Raw genomic sequence first — 6,000 nt, forward strand, 5'->3', positions numbered from 1 at the left:
AGAAACAAACACAGTTCATCACTTTCGTTCCTCTTTGTTTGTTTTCTGAATTTTTATGAGTCTGAGGCCATGTTGCTTTGTGGACAGGCTGGCCTCAAACTCCAGCCTCCCGAGTGCTTGGTATTACAGGTGTCTCGCCACGCCCTTCTCGGGCTATTTAAGACTTAGGATATCGAAGAGTTTTTATTTGTGTGTATGTGGTGGAGGTGATCTTGGAGGCTAGACGAGGACTTCGGATCCCCTAGAGCTACACGTGTTTTCAGCTATTTTCGTGTGTGTTGGGAACTGAATTCTGGTCCTGGGGGAGCAGCAAATGCCCCTAACCATGTGTCCCGCTCTCTAGTCCAGGACATAAGGTCCCTTTTAGCCCAGCCAGAGGAAGCCTTGAACTTCTGATCCTCCTATTGGATTACAGGCTTGTATTCCCAATTTATATGTTACTGGGTATCAAACCCATGGGTTTGTGCACATTAGAGAAGCGCTCCACCTCACCATCCCCAGTGCTAACAAGATACCTAACAACAGCCTGTCTCCTGAAAATCCAGTTTCAGGAGATCTGACATCCTATTCTGGCCTCTGCAGACACTGTATACTTAGTGGTGTACAGACACACATGCAGGTAAAACATACATAAACTATGTTTTAATGGTTGCCGTCTGCTTGTCTATGGGTTACTACTTGCATTCATTTTTTGTGTCTTCATCTGTAGTACTAGATTTTTTTTCGTTGTTTTTTTTTTGTTTTTTTTTTTTTTTTTTTTTTTTTTTTTTTTTTTTTTTTTTTTTTTTTTGTTTTTTTTTTTTTTTTTTTTTTTTTTTTTTTTTTTTTTTTTTTTTTTTTTTTTTTTTTCTGAGACAGGGTTAGCCAGTAGCCAGTAGCACTGGCTGCCCTGGACTTCTTTGTGGACCAGGCTGGCCTCAAACAGAGATCCACCCTGCCTCTGCCCCCTGAGTACTGGGATTAAAGGCAAGAACCACCACCACACCCAGGAGTGCTGGGTTGTTTAAGCGAGTTGCTTAAAACGTTTATGAACATTTGCCAGGTTAGGTATTTTTAGAACAGTGATTTAACAAATAATGAGTCTCAGCTCAAACTCAAAGTCCCAACTATGTTTGTTTAGTTTTTGTTGTTTTTCAGACAGGCTCTTAGTATGCAGCCATAACAGGCTTGGAACTTACTCCGAAGAGCAGCTGGCCTTGAATTGGCAACAATCTTCCTGCCTCTGCCTTGGAAATGCTGAGGTTACAGTTGTGTCCCACCATGCCAGGTTCTATGGTCCTCAACACTCTGGAGGTTTAAGGCAGAAGATCTTTTAAATAAAATTAATATGTTATTATTTTATGTGTGTGGATGTTTTGCCTCCATTAATGCCTGCGCATCATGTGCCTGTCTGAGGCCAAAGGAAGCCAGAAGGGGACATCAGATTCTGTGGAACTGGAGTTAGAAATGGTCCAAGCTACCATATGGATGCTGGAAATTGAGCCTGGGTTGGAAGAGCAGCCAGGGCTCTTAACCTCTGAGCAATCTCTCCAGCCTCAGAGGTAAAGGACCTTTTGAGCAAAGTAAGACTCAGTCTCAAAAGTATATAAAAAGACTTTAAAAGGCATGCATTTAGGTGAGGCACTTAAATATCAAATAGATGTTTGTTCATGTGTGCTGTAATGCTTAATTTTGGTTGTCAACTTGATGGATTTTGAATCACTGTAGAAAGAAATCTCTGGCACGCCTGTGAAGGATTTTGCAGGTTAGGTTAACTGAGGCGGTAAGGCCCATCCTGTGCATGGACATTAGTGTTTCATGCGCTGGAGCACTGGACAGAGTGAAAGTGAGTTGAGCACCGCGATATCCATGCCTCTCTGCTTCCTGACCATAGGCGGTGTCACCAGCTTCCCCCCACTCTTGTTGCCATGATTTCCCTGCTGCAACGGACTGTGTATTCCCTGGAACTGTAAGCCAAAGCCAGCCTTTATTTTTGTCAAGTAGTTTTCAATGACATTAAGACAAATAAGACTAGAATGTATTCCAAGAGCTGCCAAGAATGAAGTATCTGTCAGTTCAGTAATGAACCATGGAGCTGAGGCCTGAAGGTTGTAGATATTCCTGGGAGAAGAATGAGGATTCCTGGCTCAGTGACCAGCACGTGCAGGTATGAACCTGGTGTTCCATGTAAGTCTAAAGAACAGGCTTCTTGGATAGTAAGGAGAATGGTAGAGAAGGACGCTGGAGCGGAGCTAGACTGAGAACTAAATCTGGCAGTTACCTAGAACACACAGCTTTATGTAATAGAAAATGTCAGCTAAGTCTGGTTGAAATGTAAACTAGGCTAGTCACTGAGGGCTAGAGCCACAGGGGAAGTAACACTTGATGAAACGCCCGAATGTAATATATGGTAAGCAGCCCTGGATGGCTGAAAATTTTCAAGAAATGGTACATGATTCAACTACAGTTTCAGAAACAAGTGCCTTTTCTGTTATTTGAATAAACATTCCCTTAATGTGTAATGTGTTCCTTTCCACTTTTCTCCCCCCTTTCTCCCTCTCCCCTCTTCTTACATTACTGAAGAGAGAACAAAAATCATAGAGATGTGAGAAGGCTACAGGACTATTTAAGTGGTAGATTGCTGCTTGCCCTGGGATCAGTCCCCAGAACTTAGGAAAAAAAGAAAACACAAAAACCTTCCTTTAGAATGTTGACTCTGCCTTGCCTAGAGGAAGTGAACTGGTAAATGAATCTTTTTCTGAAAGAAAAGTCTGTCCGCCTGTGTTAAGATAAATGTTTGACTAAGATTTAGGGATATTGGCCTAGTGAGGGTGTGGGTGGGTGGAGAGGACAGTGGCAAATTATTAAACCTGACGCAGTGTCCACATTTCTAGGCAGGGGAGGAAAGAAGTTGTGATCACAAAGAGCTCTCCGGCGTTTTTATTTTATCTAAATAGTAAAAGACCATTGAAGAGGTTTAAGTAGGGTCAAGGTTTAATCAGAGTGGAAAATGTTTGGGCATTACTGGGTTGCTTCAGAAGAACTGACTTTAGTAGGGAGGAGGCCTTGGGTGGTAATTGTTTACGAGACTATTGCAGTAGTCTGGAATAGTGGACAGGCCCAGCGAGAATGGCAGGCAGTGGTCAGACTGGAAATGAAGTTAGGAAGTGGAACCAACACAACTCGGAGGTAGATTGGAAAAGAAGCAGAGGAAGGAAGGGAAGGGAGAGAGGAGGGTGCTTTCTCATCGAGGTAGGGGCCACTGGTGGAGGACGGGCTGTGAGGGAGTGGGACATAGGAAATGAATTTGCTTCTGACCAGTTGTTTATCACTTTGGTTTAATCTTCATTTAGGATGATTGTGCTAGCCAAGAGGAGAGATGTTGGGATGGTAACTGGAAATGTGAGCATGCAGTTCAAAGCAAATAAAGAAACCATTTTCCTCAGTGTTCTTTAGAATATGATTGCCAATGGTTTCACTAAGAAAGTAATTTACACGTTTATTATAATTGTGACAGTTTTCTTATTATTGGACACCTGGAGTCTTCTCACCTTTTCACTGCTACTGACTTTCTTATCAGTTAGTGGTTGGATTACATGCTTTCTAAGAAGACGCGTAGTCAAAAAGATTGAGCAGTTTGCTCAAGGCTATGCTATTTTTATCAGACTTCCTTTCTCTTTATCCTCTGCTTTTCATTTCATCTCACTATGTTGCCTACACTGCTCTCAGACTCCTGGGCTCAAGTGATCCTCTAGCCTCAGCTTCCTGGATACAGGGGACTGCAGTGAAGGGCTGGCACTGAATATTCTTGTTATCTTTTTTACATTTTTATTGGCATACAAAGAATTAAGTTACATTATGGCATTTTCAAGCTGAACTTCTTTTGGCTTGCTTCTCATTTCCCCATTTACCCCTGCCCTGGGAATTCTTAATCTGTCAAAATGATAGGAGAAAAAGAGTTCTTGCTGTTGTTTTTGCATGCTTGTGTGTGTGTGTTGTGTGTGTGTGTAAGACATCATTTGCCTTTTACAAGGTCCTGCACTGGCAGGTACTGGCTGAGCATGCAAGACTGGTTGGTCAGTAAGCCTCAGGGACCACCTGTCTGCGTCTCTGCAGCAGTGGGGAGTCAAGCACACCCCACTTTTTAATATTGGTTCTAATGGCTGAACCCAGGCCCCCGCTTGTAAGGCAGGCCCTTTACTGACTGCGCCATCTCTTCTTGATGTATATATTTATGACCTTTTGTGTGTGTGGGTGTTTCGGCTGCATGCTTGTCTGCATTGTGTGCATGCCTGGTGCTGTGGAGGCCAGAAGATGCCATCAGATTCCCTGCAACTGGAATACAGACCATTGTGAGCTGCCATATAGATGCTGGGAACTGCAGTTTGTCTTTTGGAAAAGTAATAAGTACTTAACTCCTGAGCCTTCTCCTCAGTCTCTGTTTGTTTGTTTGTTTGTTTGTTGAAACTAAGTCTCACTAAGTTGCTCACACTGGCCTCATGATCCTCCTGCCTCAGCCTCCTGAGTGCCTGGCTCCTGACTGTTATTCTTTAATACTTAATTCCTGCACGAAATTGGCCAATTACTTAAATACTTTAAGTGTTAGTTTCTTCATTGTGAATTAGATAAAAATGTTGACTGTTAGGACTGAAGAGATGACTCAACGGTTACGAGCATGGGCTGCTATTACAGAGGAGCTGGTTTCAGCCCCAGCACACAGCACATAATGGCTCACAACCAGCTCTAAGTGCAGTCCAGGGGATTCAACATAGTCTGTGGCTTCTGTGGGTACCAGGTAGCCACACGAATGCAAGCAAAATACTCATACACTCAAAATAAAGTAAAAATAAAAACACTGTGGGAATTGTATATAATCTTTAACAGTTTTACCCTATAAAGGTCTAAAGTTATTGTTACAAATAGCATACTCACCATATAAAAGTTAGAAAATGGGGGCTGGAGAGATGGCTCAGAGGTTAAGAGCACTGGCTGCTCTTCCAAAGGTTCAATTCCCAGCAACCACATGGTGGCTCACAACCATCTATAATGAGATCTGGTGCCCTCTTCTGGCGTACATGAAGACAGACACTGTATACATAATAAATATAACTTTAAAAATGTTAGAAAATGAATACAAGTCAAAGTAAGAAAAGAAAATAGAGCTTTATGCATATTTTAGTCATGTATGTGCACATGATAGTTAACTGAAAATACAAGTTGTAAAACTATACAAATCCCGCTGTACAGGTCTCTTGGCTATTGGTGCCTCAGTGAGTCATGTAAGTTGTCCTTTGGGGCATCAGCAGCTCCTTTCCACTAATTGTTTTTCTCTTTATGTCTGCAGAGGTCCCTGATTGTCATAGAATGGAGTGCTTCTAGAAGGAAAAGGAAATGAACACCATCACACAGCCAAGGTTCAAACACGATTTCAGATGAGATGCTTTCCTGCCTAGTTTTATGTCAGCTTGACACAAGCTAGAGTTATCTGAAAAAGAGGGAACTTTAATTGAGAAAATACCTCCATGAACCGTGCCTGGCATGGTAGCACACACCTGTAACCCAGCACTCAGAGAGGCAGAGGCAGGTGGATCTCTGAGTTTGAGGCCAACCTGGTCTACAGTGTGAGTACAGGACAGCAAAGTGTGGAAATTTTGTTGTCTTTAAAAACACAGTTATGTCATGTAAATATGTTTTTGTTTTAATCCTGATGTGGGATATGGGCCTGATTCAGGTTGTCCACAGCAGCAGACTACGTGCTTTGCTTGGGCGCTGAGATGAGCTCTTTGCCAGCTGTGGATAGTTTAAATCTGAGGACTCTGGAGAAAGAATAAATGCCAGAGCCCAGAGAGTGTTGAGGGGCCTCTGAGAAAGGAGGAGGCTGCTGGTGCTTCTCTCCTGGTTGCTGCTGATGCAGTGTGATGAGAAGTTGGAGATATCCTGAAAAGAGGATTGGACTTGCCCCATCTATCATCTATCTATCTATCTATCTATCTATCTATCTATCTATCTATCTATCTATCT

This window comes from Psammomys obesus, unplaced genomic scaffold (genome assembly GCF_907164565.1).
Source record: "Psammomys obesus unplaced genomic scaffold, mPsaObe1.curated_primary_1811, whole genome shotgun sequence".
Lineage (NCBI taxonomy): Eukaryota > Metazoa > Chordata > Mammalia > Rodentia > Muridae > Psammomys > Psammomys obesus.